Below are 17,127 nucleotides of genomic sequence, written 5' to 3' on the forward strand. Positions count from 1 at the left end.
ACTTGCGGTATGAGACCAGTTGATGTAAACATGTACGGCAGTCATCGTGTAGCTGACAGTCGTTTAACTGGTCAAAGCCTTTCTCTTCGTGTATAGACACAGAAATTTTAAAAACTGACTGGTCGTCCTTACTTCATTTCTGTTGGATAAATTTCGTAAGGAAATGCTGTGGACCTTGAAAATTTGGTGTTAGGTGGACCGAGTATTGCGTACGTAGTCTGTACTGATTTGGATTAGTCGTCTGCCAGGGACGCGACTGAGTAGGCGTCCTTTACGCGGTGATGGAATTAGACAGAGCTGCTAGAATGTAGTGCTGTATAGAGCAGAGGTTCCCAAAATATGGAGAAACATTTTCAACATCCTTTGCTTGATTGAGGCAGTCATCAGAACAAAGTATCGTTCTGCGTTGTATCCCGAAGGATGGTGATGGGATACAGGAGCGTAGACGAAGAGGAAGTGCGTTGGACACTCAAGAATTGATATTCAAGTCCACTTGTAGCAACACAGTAATCCAGTCCGTACCGCGAAGAGAAAACAACTCTTCACCATTACGAAGATCAACTGGTTAACGCTGTTTAAGGAAATGATCGCTGTTTATAGTGAGAATCATAGAAAAGCCATAAATATAAAAGTCATCATAATTAAAGCACTTGGTACATATGTTGAAGTAAACTTTCAGAATTGAACTACTTGGTATTTAGCATTCTCTGTTGAAGGCTTAATGTACCGTTTACATGCCTTTTTCTTTATCAGTATTACTTCGCCCCACTCGCTTGTAAATAATCTTCTTGAATCTCTTTCCCTAATTGTTTTCAAGTTCGGATTGTCTTACAGAGTGAGAAACGAAGTATTACGCCTGTCTAAATCATCAAGAAATATTATAGGACTGTTAACTTAGTTGAAGCATCTCTCTCTGTCTGTCTGTCTGTCTGTCTGTGTTTTTAATAAGTTCCGAAGATTAGGATGGGTTGACACTCAGGTTACAGTAAATTGGTTCATCGATTCTCGACAGATTCTGACGAATTTAGGACCGCGTTCAGGTGTGGGTTGCTCTAAAATCCAGCCGTTCCTCAGCTCGAATATTTGTTGCGCCATTGAACATTGTCTCGAGAATAATAGCAAAACTTGAAGAAGTCGCTGTTTCCAGCACTTCGTGTCCCATTTGATAGGTTGAACACGTGTACGTGTTCAGTACGAGAAAGAAATTGCTGCCGTGTTTGAAAACATGTTTTAAGCTGGAAGAAACCAGCAGATAGTCTCAATAAATGCACTGCGTGAATGGAATTCTTAGGAATATTACACATTCTCCAACTTTGTCGCATTGCTCATATCACGTGTAACCATGGATTAAATTCCTTGTAGAATCGAATTCAGACAAATAATTATCTTTTTCTGTTATTTCGTGTCATGAACTGTTGACCTTGGTTGAAAGAGTGCGTCTTAATGCACTTCCATAAAATTCTCCGCTGTTCGTGGAGACGCCGTCAAAAATTTATGCAGTACTTGAAAGAATTGGTACAATGGCGGCGTGACCTGTTGATTTGACCCTAGGGATCCGTGTAATGTTTGCCCAAGTGCATGGTAACAAATGAAACATGTCTGTGCGCACGGGCGTAATATCGAAAGTCAATTTTGGAGCTACCTGCCTTGTCCAATGCCTAATCCATTCAGAAATTTTTTCCTAGATGCATGCAAGTTTAAATTTATGGATATTCTTAATCGTGGCTTTGTACTTTTAATACATAAATTAATAACGAGGGTCATGGCTGATAGTACCAATGGAAGGTAACAGATAGTGACATACAGTTAATATCGAATTTGACGAAAATCGGTCTGTGTAATGTTAGTAGTACGTGTTAGAAACGAAGAGTATTGACTGCGAATGGTTGTTTGGAAATGGGGGCCACGTTTTGACCTTAAGGTCGTATCGCAAGGCCGGTATCCATCCGATATTCCAGCAAGCTTCTGGTAGCGTCGGACACCATCGTACATATACGTGCGTTCGACTGTGAGTTATACAGTAGCTGTGCATGGTCCCAGATCAAAATAACCCTTTAAAGCAAATATTATTATTATTATTATATGTCCAAATTTCTGTAATAATCAGTGAGACTTTATTTTATGTTTTTATCGTATGCGTGTATGGCATTATTAATTATTTTAGAAAGAATTTATTTTATTGAAATGACACCAGATGCCGTACAACTTTTTTTTTAAATTTTACATGCTTTGCCATCGATATGACCATCAAAGGTAGTCTTGCGAATTTCTGAGGTGGGAGTAAGAAGCTAACAATAGGCTCAGCTAGTCAAATTATCCGCCTTGAATGGAAAGTTCAGCGTAGTGTTCACAAAATCCCGTCACTGGTGTCTTTCCTGAGCTATATTAATCCATTTCGCAAACTTGAAAAGTATTTCCGTAAGAACAATTTTAATATTATCCTCCCAGTTACACCTAATGTTGTAGAATGTAACATTAATGCTCACCAATCTTTAGCCCTGAGGATGGAAGAAATATGTTCCTCGGAAATATTTGTTACTCGACATGATACTTGAACGAATAATATCTGATTTCTTTAAATCCGGGTTGTATGAGTCATTACATCCAGACTCTATATCCTCTGCAATATGTCAATTTTAAAAGAGATTATGCTTGTTTAATGTTTCACGGACTAATCACATTTCTGTTCCTTGTTTGAGTCTCTCATATCTTTGTAAACTTTTCCGCATAAAATGATTATTATCCAATTTCTTTTAAATCGAATATTGAAAAATTACACCCGTATCTGTTTTGCCAGAGCATGGGATTATGAACGTGTGGACGTCATTCTCTGTTCCGTAATACGTCGTTACTGGTCAGATGTTTACCGCAGGTCGCAGTAACCCCGTACCCGTTTAACCGTTGAGCACACTGGCTAGAACCTGGTGCTGTTGGAATGTCTTGGTGTAGATAGAAATCACTGTCTTCCTTTGATGTAATGGTCCCTCATCGCGCACGTAGTCTGTTAGGGTTAGTTCCACAGATCAGGAGTGTTGGGTAAGTAAACATACAAGAAATAAATATTGAGTTGTCCTACTCGATAGGTTTCGGGTTCGAATCTCTCCCCGTCGACAGACTATCGTTAGAGATCTTTCTCGTGATTTTTAGTATTCTGAAGCATATTTTAAGACACATTAAATGTAGAGAGCTATCGCTTTATTCAATGTAATTTCAAGTTCATATTTTAGAAGAATCCTGCCATTTTATGGGGTGTAACGGACAAAATTTTAAGACTAATAAATTGCCCGCTAAGAATGACGGCAAAAATGTAAAGTAGTAAACAATAATAATCATAAGAATTATCCGATTAGACCCAACATCTCTTAGCAGCGTTACCATGGCAACGGTTATTTATAAATGTTATCCCGTAAGGTCCAAAATCACTTGGGAGCAAATAATCATAACCGAAGAATGTTTTATGAATGTCTTTTGTGATGTAGCGTCATCATAAGGGCCCACCATCATCGCTATTATGATGGAGGTAGCAATATCACTTCCTAAACGTCGATAAACTTAATCATCACAATCACCACAGTGAGAACAGGAGATAACAATTTACGCGCAGATTGAAGATGTAAGGCCGAGGCGTAGTGTCGGGACAGATAATACCCGCATCCCCCCCCCCCCCAAGCTGCTTTTAATGAGTGCTTTTTCTATAATTAGTCTAGCATTTCAGAAAAGAGTGTGTTGTGTTTAGGAGATAACTTTCAACCAAGCTGTTTGTATGTTCTAATCAAAATAACGTTGACCATGAATTTAGAATCTTTTGTCTTCTAGTCTGATAAATAAAAGTTGTAAATATTAATGAACAACACACTGTTATGTTTAAATTTGGTTTGCTATCATCGTAATTAATGTTAATAAACTGTTAAATGACGTCCTATGAAATGAATAGCAGTACATTGCCACGTTAAAATAAGTTTTGATAAACGTTCAACGCTGAAAACAATTAAATCTACCATGTACTTCAATTTTCAGTAAATCTAATTTTAAAACCGCAAAGTGTATTAATGGATTTCGTATAATTCCGAAAATAATATTTTTTTCGTAAACAGCATTAACCAACTGATGTTTGTAAAGGAGAAGGATGGTATTTGCTTTGAGGTACGGTCACGTGAGATCGTCGATGACACCAACGTTTCCCAGAAAGATAATGTGTCGATTCTCACATCTTCAGTCCTGAATTCTGATAGAGTTTGTTTCTGAGAAACTTTGGAATTTAGCAACAAGTCTACACGTCACCAAAGCTTATAAGAACATAATTATCCTCATCGCCTTAAAACTCTCAAATCTGAGATGGAAAGAGTATTTTACCAGGACGCTGGCATCTACGTAGGAGTCCACATGGCGCCAAAACCCATATTTACATCCGTGCACTTGCGACCTTCTGCCAAAAGGGACCAAGGGAGACTCTCAGAACCAAAATACTACATGTCAGCTTGCAGTTTATATATTGATTTGAATGTTTTATTACGATCTGCACTGAAGATCGTTGCAGGATTTTGGAACGTGATTTATATTCAAATGTGGTGTCTTGAGAATGTAACAAGAGCTTATATCCGAGTTCCCTTTCTTATTTAGCTTTCCCGAAATATCATCTTAATATAAATGTGCTTTTTTATCGTGTTGCCGGTTTAATTTAAAGCCGCCATGGACAATCTAGAAGATGCAGACGTCATGCCTGAAATTATGTTCCGGCATCGAACTCGAAATTTATGTGAGTAAGCTGAGATATTATTTTCTGCTATACATAATTTGTTCTGGAATTTTCCCACCCACTTTGAACCAGAACTCTCATTGCCAACATAATAAATGCCAGTTTGCTCTTTAACTATCGAATTGTACAATATTTTACCAAATCTCACTCCAGGATTCTGGAAGCCGGTTCATTCGAACACCTTGGGTGTTGGAAATGTAACACGTAGATTAAACCGAACTTCTTTATATTTGTCTATCCTCATTTTATGGTTTTCAAGGTCATCATCTTAATGTCCATGTCCTTGCAGGTTTCAACAGTAGCCGTCATGGACCGTGTGGTTTTGTAGCTGGTGCATCCAAAAGCTGCTAATTTTGAGCTCAAAGACTTATGAGAATATACTGGCAAAAATTATTCCTAGGTTTCCGAAAGCTTCTTTTTTTCCTTTTTCATGGCAGATGATATGGGAGATTATTCCAAATCCTGGAAGAATTAAATTATATACTTCTGGATGTCCAAAAAATCAAATTACTCTGTTATATTTCAATTATTCTAATATCTCGCACTCATCGTGTGCCAGAGATCTCAGAACCAACGTGCTTGACTCCAGATTGATATTTCAGTATAGAATCGAGTAATTTATTACTACCAACACTAATGTTTACTGAGGGATATTGGGAGCTGTCTTATTTTTGCATCTGGAATTTTGGAAAATTAACACGAATTTAAAAACCAGTGACAATGATATATATATATATATTTACTTGTTTTCCAGAATATGCTTGTATCCTGCAGCCGTCATGTACCGCCAGGTGGTGTATCCGGTACTTCCAGACGCTACTTACATCATCCAACAGGAGCTGCGTGATATGATGTGGCAGTACTGAGTTCGAAACTCATGGACTACTATTTTCAATTACCTTCCGATACTGCCCATCAGTTCAATTTCAGTGCCCGTAAATATCGGCATATCTTTTGAAATCATTGGTCTGACTCTTTTTGCAATTCAAAATGGTCTGAAAGAAGGAGATGCTTCGTCAGCTTCTAGGTCAGCAGTAACAACCACGTGACATTTAATTAAGGTTTCCGCGGCGGTCAGGATAATCGTGAAGTCTGTTACGCCATTCAACACGAGACGCCGAAAATGGACTCGTGTGAGTACAATGAGAAATTATATTCCATTAATATGAATAGTATGGAGCTTCAGACCCTACATATAAATTCTTGTCATTATATGGGACATTCTGTCTGGTTTCAGGGGAAAGGCATCGGCGTCAGATTTGAGGTTTTCCACTAGCAAGTGAATCTTCGTGGTTCCGAAACTCAGAGCAGGATCTTCATGGCATTTTCACCCGCGCGGTTGTGTCCTGTTGCGTCTACACGCTCCGGGGTACCCGGAGTTCCGCAGTCCCGCAGTCGCTTCCACCCGGACGCTGCACTCTTGTCGTGTTTTATTGACAACTTTACGTCGGCGGTCATCTCTCCGGCATATTTCGTTTCTACCATCTTTGCTGGTGAGTGAAACGAATTACTTTAATTTTAAATTAACACAAGACTAACGTCTGGGGTGCAGGGGTTAAACTCCTTCCAATGTTCCTTAATTTTGAGTCTCGAATTAATATTTTGCTTGTTTCCATCCCTTGAGCAAAATGAATCCAGATTCTTTCTGTTTACTCTTTTTCTTCTTTCTTTTCTTCTTTTTCGCCTTCTTCCTACCCTCAGAGGATAGACGGGTTAGAGTAGAGTTGTAGCTGCATGCATTCTTAACCACTAACAACATCATCGACCCTGCAGTCCAGCCGCTGCGCTGCAACGGAGTATCAGCGGAATCCAGCAAAGACGCAGTTAGTTTGCCCACAATATTAGAAATGTTGAGGAATAAATCATAGACTTTATTTATCTGCTTTGCGTTAAATTTTAGTAGGCTTTGGAAATTCACGTAGAAGATTTCCGGATTTTGAAAAGTGGGGATTTTCTCTTTTGATGATCTGAGTAACGGCTAGCTTTTCAAGTTAAGTAATTTTGAGGTGACTTAAGCGTCTGCTAACACAAACTATAAAGCTGGGAAGATTTTCAATTTGCAAAATTTCATGGGGCTGAAAACTACATTATCGTTGTTTATTTACATAGCTTTGCCCTTAGATTACAATCATATTGCAGGACAGACGTACAGTCCAAATTTGACCACCTCTGACGCAGACAAAGTTCATTCAGTGAAATTGATTGAGAAATGATTGAAATTTTATAGTATCGTAGGCATCGGTACTAGGACATTAAAGTGTGGATTGATGGGAGATTGACACTGAAATTAGGGACGAGACGTAGTGGACAACGAAATCACATGCAAATTAAGTGTGAATAAAATAATACAGGCTTTTTGAAGCCGAAATAAGTGAAACGCCAGACGCTGAGATTTTAAATGAAGTTTTCAGATTGTTATATGTTCAAGATATTATTTAATAAATAAATAAATAAATAACTTGTACTTTTATTTTTTCCAATTGTAGAAACAACGAAAACTGTAACACTTGCTTGTATACCTCTGTTTCCATTACCCTTTATAACAGGTAGAAGAACGACATATGTCACTATTTAGTCTTTAAATTTTCGCATATGAGTTGACTTCCAATGAGATCAGATTTTAACAGCAGCTAAAATTTCCATGACTTGTTACATTATAATTATTAATTATATATTAGCGTACTAGCAAATTAAAGTGTGCATTGATGGCAAACCAAAAGTTCTCAATTGGATTTAAATCTAGCGAGTTTGGTGGCAAAAATACAACTTTGCATCCGACACTTTCTATTAATTCCCTTGTTCTTTCAGACTTATGAAAGCTCGCATTGCCAAGAATGAGTGATTCAGAAATAAAGTAGGAACCAAGTCATTTGCAAAGAATGTCGCTCATATTATAAATCAAATAATACAGAAGTTATAGAGACCCCCCCCCCCCAAAAAAAAAAAAAGAAGTCAACTAAAATTGCTCATTGCTTTGTGAATGGAGGTAGCGCGTAGCTCTGAAACGTGAGTGAACTTGTAGCAGACGACACGAGAAACAACGGACGATTGCCATGTCCAGCGACGACGTCATCTGAGAAACCTCCAGTTCATCGCTGGTGGGTGAAATTTATCTCTTCAATGTTGCAGTAGTCGTAGTAGTTTGTAGCTTAGTTTTTGCCAGTATCCCGTAGTTGAGAGGTTTTATCTAATGAAGTCCTTATTTCCATCCTTGAAGGAAAACGAATTGCAAATCTTCATCTTCTCGTTCTTTATCTTTATCTTCTTACTTACACGGGATAGACTAATTTTTTTTAAAGATAAGTTGCGTCCGTGTTTAATTACGCACTACGGCATGAAGGCGTATGGGTTATTGAAGGTTTAGGTAGTGCATCTTTAACAGCTAGCTAGATGGATATACGTGGACAGCATCATGTTCCAGTCGGTTTTACCCGAAGGAAAAAATCACGGTATCTTCTGTGTATATTATTGAATTGGACCGAAGTTGATTGTGTCGCTGTCGGTAGTTGAACCGCGGACTTGCAGAGGATCCAAAAATAAAGTATTAATCGTGGTAAAAATCGGTTGAGAACGTTGTATGTATCTTAGAAATTACAAATGAATACGGATTTTGAGTCTGAAAACCCGAAGGGAAGACATAAAGTTGGATGTAGTAACAGGTGGTGTGAACATGGGAATGAACATCTGTGGACATAATTTGTAGATTTATGTCTATATTATAGTTTAATTTTAAATTTTTGACAAGTATGTAGTGAAGGAGGACAATTATGGGAATCGTGTCAGATACTAATCAGGTATGTTGAACTCGACGCCGAAAACACGCGGTTTACGTCATCGTTAGTGGCTTACGTCGTACTAAGCGGGTTACAGACTGACGTAATTTTTAACATTCAGGGATATTGTAGAACTCTCGAATTTGTGACTATTTACAAACGTAAGTATCTGGCGATGTAAAAATGTTCTGTTTCTGCGTGCGTAGTTTTCGTCGTGATGTGGACGTCGGTAAACAGGTCCCCCGAGGACGACTGTCTCGCGTGATGGGAATCGAACTTGGGCTGTGAAGGTGATGAACCGGATTTTATTAACAGAGCGACCACGAGTTAATTGCTATTAATAAGCACGGTAACGACAGTAATTTGAAGACAATGGTTAATGAGTTGTAGCTTCGCACTTTGTACTGTCACCATCAGGGAGAGAAGAGGTAGGTCAGGGTGTCGATGACGCACGTGTGAGATGACAGATGCATAGACATTTTTAGTCGAATAGAGCTTACATGCAGCAAAAAGTCAAAGTGAGACTGGACTCAGGAGACACCAACAGCGTTGAGATAGGTAGAGGTGTAAGACAGGGATGCTGCTTATCACCAATTCTTTTTAACCTGTACGGTGAATGCCTTGCCAAGGAAGCTCTGGAGGGAACAGGAGACTTCAAAATTGGAGGAAGAGTGATAAAGACTGTAAAGTATGCAGACGACTTAGTAGTATTGGCGAAGGAAGAGGAGGAATTACAGAACATGATGGACAAGTTAGTGGAAATAGGTAGAGAGTATGGAATGGAAATCAACATTGAAAAATCAAAGGTAATGAGGATAGCACCGAGAGCAGAACCATTGAACGTTGTAATTGGAAACCAACAGATGGAGAATGTGGAGCAGTTCAAGTACTTGGGAAGCATAGTCACGACGGACGCCCTATGCACCAAGGAAGTAAAAGCAAGGATAGCCATGGCCAAGGCAGTTTTCCGTCAAGAAGAGGATACTTCTCACTAGCAAGTTGGGCTTGGAGATGAAGACGAAACTAGTGAAGTGTTACGTATGGAGCAGAGACTTGGACACTCAGGAAGAAGGAAGGAGAGTTTTGAAATGTGGTGTTGGAGAAGAATAGAGAAGATCAGGTGGACGGATCGAGTGACCAACGAAGAAGTATTGAGGAGAGTCAACGAGCAAAGACACGAAGGAAAGCTAACTGGCTGGGACATATTATGAGAAGGAATGGGTTACTGAGTGATATCATCGAAGGCCAGGTTGAAGGAAAGCGAGGACTGGGAAGAAGACTGATACAGCTAACCGACGACCTTAAACAAGGAAAGAAGATGACGTTCCAGGAATTAAAGCGAGAAGCCGAGAATAGGGACAACTGGAGAGCTCTTTTTGGGCAGAGCAATGGACCTGTCGTAAGACAGAACACTCAATAATAATAATAACCTTATCAGCTCAAGTGAATGGTAACTAAATTCATGGAAATGGCATCCTCGTTCCCATGCTCACAAGAGGCCTCATGAAGAATGAAATGCGTGTCTTCCGATAACAGTCGCATAAGATTGATATTAATATTATCCTTGCATCTGCTCAAAGTTTTCTTATTGGTATTGGAACCGGTCGAATATGGCAGCTCGACGTAATGTGAGATAACTGCGAGTTACGTTTTGTTCCATTACTGGTGCATAATCGCGTATGGCATTTTATGTACGTGTTATTCTGTAGGGCTATTAGGAACTTGGCCGATGTCGGAATTTTCTTAAGAGAGCTGCGAATCACGTGTTGTTTACGGTGAATGAATTACGAGCGAGAGATAGTCGTTGGGTTTTTCGGTCGTTTGAATCATGGAAGGTGCCTGACGGAGGGCAACATTTCCGTCCAGCCTTAGGAAGCAAAACTTTATTTAGATCTGGGCCTCGCATGTGCTTTTCGATAAGTAGTGAGAAAATAATATGGCATTTTGTGAATTACTTATTTCGTGAATGTGCTCTAGTAGGGCTGACGTTTTGTTTTTTGAGTGCCTCAAGGTAGCAATCTGTAACCAGTCGCGGTGGCAAAGCGCTCGATACTGGAAGGTGATGATGTTGATTGGGTCATAAAACGTGACGTATTCTTTTGTATGCGATTACCGCGTTTTGGGCTCATGGTTTGTTTCATGGATACCATGAGTGATAGGTCGTTATTGTGTGTGCGCGCGCCGTATACTTGGGACAAAAAAAAATCGAAAGTTCGGTTGTGTTTCTATGCTTGATGTAAAAGAAAAGTAATTTCTTACCTCGTAAGATGTGGATTATGTACATTTTGAAAGTCCATTATTTTTATGATAGACGTGTAAAGGTAACGGCCCCTGCGTGTAGGGCGCGATGCATCGCATGTATGAGTAGGAGCTATACTTTTTTCGTATGACATAATAGTTTTTTGGCTACTAAACAAGTTCATCCTAATTACTTGAGTATGTGTGGAATACATTTTTGGTTTAAATATTTTAATTTCGTTAGTTAGAGAAAGAAGCTAACTATATTGTTAATATGATATGAATACAAATACTCATTAGATATGGGGTTTAGGATTTTTAGAATTAGCTTGGAGGATGTAGGGAAATTCGATCCTTAGTCATACAGCATTTGACGACAGACGGTTGTTCACTCAGGTCACAGAATAGTAGGAGTATAAAAGATTATCAGGCCGGCTTTAGATATCTCGGTTTCTCTACCTATATAATCTATCTCTTTTATCTATCTGTCTGTCTGCCTCTCTCTCTCTATCTATCTATATATCTGCCTGTCTGCCTACCTAACTATATATCTATTCATCCGTTCATGTATTTACCAATCTATGTATCCATACGAAGATTAACCCAAACACGCACCCACCCACATCATGCATGTTTTGTAGCTCGTATTTTGTTGGTTAAGACAAAAATATGTCACATGACACAGACAATTATTGATATTTCAAATTGCAATTTATTGTGTCTTATGCTACTGTATGATGATGATGTATTCTGTTCCATGCCATGGTGTGTTGTATGCAAGTGTGCGTTGTTATTTATACTTTATTAAGATGAATTCCATAAGACAAGGAATGGATACATTTATCGATGACTTACGAGATTCACCCGAGACACTACCTCGTAAAAGCCAAGGCAGGTGTGCGTTTAGTGATGACATACGAGATTTGCACAAGACAGTAGTACGACTTCGAAGACAAGGCACGGGTTCATTTAGTGATGACTTACGAGATTCACCCGAGACACAATCACTTCTAAGATAAGGCAGGCGGATATTCACCGGTGACGTACGTGATACCCACAAGACTCTTGTACTTGGAGGGGAAAGCAGGGATACATTTAGCGATGTACGAGATTCACACACGGCAGTACCACTCTCAAGACACGGCAAGAGTATAATACATTTACCTGTGACGTACGGGATTCACACAAGACACAAACACTTTAGAAAAGATTTTTAGGATTGTCGCAGTTACATATGATGTCTATTATTCAGTGAAGATTTAACCACTATAGAAAACATGTGGCATGGGCGCAGTTATACACGATGTGCATGATTCACTGCAATCACTACTTTTGTGAGGTATTTCGCGTAGATACAGTACGAGTTGCCAGACACATGCAGTAGGTATAGTTAGCAATGATGTACATGACTCATCTAAGACACTACCGCTTCGAAGGGAAAGCAGCGATACGTATAGGGACGACGTACAAGATTCACCGGAGACATTACTACTTAGAAGGCAAGGGTGGGGTACATAAAGCAATGACGTATTAGATTGACACCAGACATTACCACTTGGATTCACATAAGACATGACCACTTTGAAGACACGGTAATAGTACATTTACCTATGAAGTACGAGATTCACACGAGACACTACCACATTTAAGACGAGGGAGGGGTATATTTAGCAATGACGTGAGTGATTGATACAAGACAATACCACTTGGAAGGCAAGGCAGGGCAGGGGTGCGTTTTGTGATGAGGTCCGAGATTCACGCAAGACAGAATCACTTTACAAAACGTATAGCATGGTCGCAGTTACACACGATGTAGATGACTGAGTGAAGACACAAGCTGTTCAGAAGACAAATAGCAAGGGCAGAGTTACAGATGATGTAGATGACTGAGTGAAGACACAAGCTGTTCAGAAGACAAATAGCAAGGGCAGAGTTACAGATGATGTAGATGACTTAGTGAAGACACAAGCTGTTCAGAAGACATATATCATGGTCGCAGTTTCACATGATGTAGATGACTGAGTGAAGACTAAACCTTTTCAGAAGACATATAGCATGGTCGCACTTTCACATGATGTAGATGACTGAGTGAAGACTAAACCTTTTCAGAAGACATATAGCATGGTCGCACTTTCACATGATGTAGATGACTGAGTGAAGACTAAACCTTTTCAGAAGACATATAGCATGGTCGCAGTTTCACGTGATGTAGATGACTGAGTGAAGACAACCTCTTCAGAAGACATATAGCATGGTCGCAGTTTCACGTGATGTAGATGACTGAGTGAAGACTAAACCTTTTCAGAAGACATATAGCATGGTCGCAGTTTCACGTGATGTAGATGACTGAGTGAAGACAACCTCTTCAGAAGACATATAGCATGGTCGCAGTTTCACATGATGTAGATGACTGAGTGAAGAAAACCTCTTCAGAAGACATATAGCATGGTTGCAGTTTCACATGATGTAGATGACTGAGTGAAGACTAAACCTTTTCAGAAGACATATAGCATGGTCGCAGTTTCACGTGATGTAGATGACTGAGTGAAGACAACCTCTTCAGAAGACATATAGCATGGTCGCAGTTTCACATGATGTAGATGACTGAGTGAAGACTAAACCTTTTCAGAAGACATATAGCATGGTCGCAGTTTCACGTGATGTAGATGACTGAGTGAAGACAACCTCTTCAGAAGACATATAGCATGGTCGCAGTTTCACATGATGTAGATGACTGAGTGAAGAAAACCTCTTCAGAAGACATATAGCATGGTTGCAGTTTCACATGATGTAGATGACTGAGTGAAGACTAAACCTTTTCAGAAGACATATAGCATGGTCGCAGTTTCACGTGATGTAGATGACTGAGTGAAGACAACCTCTTCAGAAGACATATAGCATGGTCGCAGTTTCACATGATGTAGATGACTGAGTGAAGAAAACCTCTTCAGAAGACATATAGCATGGTCGCACTTTCACATGATGTAGATGACTGAGTGAAGACTAAACCTTTTCAGAAGACATATAGCATGGTCGCAGTTTCACGTGATGTAGATGACTGAGTGAAGACAACCTCTTCAGAAGACATATAGCATGGTCGCAGTTTCACATGATGTAGATGACTGAGTGAAGAAAACCTCTTCAGAAGACATATAGCATGGTTGCAGTTTCACATGATGTAGATGGCTGAGTGAAGAGACAACCTTTTCAGAAGACATATAGCATGGTCATAGATACAGACGATGTAGATGACTTAGTGAAGACACAACCTTTTCAGAAGACATATAGCATGGTCATAGATACAGACGATGTACATGACTGAGTGAAGACTGAACCTTTTCAGAAGACATATAGCATGGTCGCAGTTTCACGTGATGTAGATGACTTAGTGAAGACACAACCTCTTCAGAAGACGTATAGCATGGTTGCAGTTTCACATGATGTAGATGACTGAGTGAAGAGTGAACCTTTTCAGAAGACATATAGCATGGTCATAGATACAGACGATGTACATGACTGAGTGAAGACACAACCTGTTCAGAAGACGTATAGCATGGTCATAGATACAGACGATGTACATGACTGAGTGAAGACACAACCTGTTCAGAAGACGTATAGCATGGTCATAGATACAGACGATGTAGATGACTTAGTGAAGACACAACCTCTTCAGAAGACATATAGCATGGTCGCAGTTTCACATGATGTAGATGACTGAGTGAAGACACAACCTCTTCAGAAGACATATAGCATGGTCGCAGTTTCACATGATGTAGATGACTGAGTGAAGACACAACCTCTTCAGAAGACGTATAGCATGGTCATAGATACAGACGATGTACATGACTGAGTGAAGACTGAACCTTTTCAGAAGACATATAGCATGGTCGCAGTTTCACATGATGTAGATGACTGAGTGAAGACTAAACCTTTTCAGAAGACATATAGCATGGTCGCAGTTTCACATGATGTAGATGACTGAGTGAAGACACAACCTTTTCAGAAGACATATAGCATGGTCGCAGTTTCACACGATGTAGATGACTTAGTGAAGACACAACCTTTTCAGAAGACATATAGCATGGTCGCAGTTTCACATGATGTAGATGACTGAGTGAAGACACAACCTTTTCAGAAGACATATAGCATGGTCATAGATACAGAAGATGTACATGACTGAGTGAAGACACAACCTCTTCAGAAGACATATATCATGGTCGCAGTTTCACATGATGTAGATGACTGAGTGAAGACACAACCTTTTCAGAAGACATATAGCATGGTCGCAGTTTCACATGATGTAGATGACTGAGTGAAGACACAACCTTTTCAGAAGACATATAGCATGGTCATAGATACAGAAGATGTACATGACTGAGTGAAGACACAACCTCTTCAGAAGACATATATCATGGTCGCAGTTTCACATGATGTAGATGACTGAGTGAAGACACAACCTTTTCAGAAGACATATAGCATGGTCGCAGTTTCACATGATGTAGATGACTGAGTGAGGACACAACCTCTTCAGAAGACGTATAGCATGGTCATAGATACAGACGATGTACATGACTGAGTGAAGACTGAACCTTTTCAGAAGACATATAGCATGGTCGCAGTTTCACATGATGTAGATGACTGAGTGAAGAGTGAACCTTTTCAGAAGACATATAGCATGGTCGTAGATACAGACGATGTACATGACTGAGTGAAGACTGAACCTTTTCAGAAGACATATAGCATGGTCGCAGTTTCACACGATGTAGATGACTGAGTGAAGAGTGAACCTTTTCAGAAGACGTATAGCATGGTCATAGATACAGACGATGTACATGACTGAGTGAAGACTGAACCTTTTCAGAAGACATATAGCATGGTCGCAGTTTCACATGATGTAGATGACTGAGTGAAGACTAAACCTTTTCAGAAGACGTATAGCATGGTCATAGATACAGACGATGTACATGACTGAGTGAAGACACAACCTGTTCAGAAGACGTATAGCATGGTCATAGATACAGACGATGTAGATGACTTAGTGAAGACACAACCTTTTCAGAAGACATATAGCATGGTCGCAGTTTCACATGATGTAGATGACTGAGTGAAGACACAACCTCTTCAGAAGACATATAGCATGGTCGCAGTTTCACATGATGTAGATGACTGAGTGAGGACACAACCTCTTCAGAAGACGTATAGCATGGTCATAGATACAGACGATGTACATGACTGAGTGAAGACTGAACCTTTTCAGAAGACGTATAGCATGGTCATAGATACAGACGATGTACATGACTGAGTGAAGACTAAACCTTTTCAGAAGACATATAGCATGGTCGCACTTTCACATGATGTAGATGACTGAGTGAAGACTAAACCTTTTCAGAAGACATATAGCATGGTCGCAGTTTCACATGATGTAGATGACTGAGTGAAGACTAAACCTTTTCAGAAGACATATAGCATGGTCGCAGTTTCACATGATGTAGATGACTGAGTGAAGACACAACCTTTTCAGAAGACATATAGCATGGTCATAGATACAGACGATGTACATGACTGAGTGAAGACTGAACCTTTTCAGAAGACATATAGCATGGTCGCAGTTTCACGTGATGTAGATGACTTAGTGAAGACACAACCTCTTCAGAAGACGTATAGCATGGTTGCAGTTTCACATGATGTAGATGACTGAGTGAAGAGTGAACCTTTTCAGAAGACATATAGCATGGTCATAGATACAGACGATGTACATGACTGAGTGAAGACTGAACCTTTTCAGAAGACATATAGCATGGTCGCAGTTTCACATGATGTAGATGACTGAGTGAAGACTAAACCTTTTCAGAAGACGTATAGCATGGTCATAGATACAGACGATGTACATGACTGAGTGAAGACACAACCTGTTCAGAAGACGTATAGCATGGTCATAGATACAGACGATGTAGATGACTTAGTGAAGACACAACCTTTTCAGAAGACATATAGCATGGTCGCAGTTTCACATGATGTAGATGACTGAGTGAAGACACAACCTCTTCAGAAGACATATAGCATGGTCGCAGTTTCACATGATGTAGATGACTGAGTGAGGACACAACCTCTTCAGAAGACGTATAGCATGGTCATAGATACAGACGATGTACATGACTGAGTGAAGACTGAACCTTTTCAGAAGACGTATAGCATGGTCATAGATACAGACGATGTACATGACTGAGTGAAGACTAAACCTTTTCAGAAGACATATAGCATGGTCGCACTTTCACATGATGTAGATGACTGAGTGAAGACTAAACCTTTTCAGAAGACATATAGCATGGTCGCAGTTTCACATGATGTAGATGACTGAGT

This window comes from Zootermopsis nevadensis, unplaced genomic scaffold, assembly GCF_977971745.1.
Source record: "Zootermopsis nevadensis isolate Lab colony 2312 unplaced genomic scaffold, Znev_1.0 Znev_ptg000061l, whole genome shotgun sequence".
Lineage (NCBI taxonomy): Eukaryota > Metazoa > Arthropoda > Insecta > Blattodea > Termopsidae > Zootermopsis > Zootermopsis nevadensis.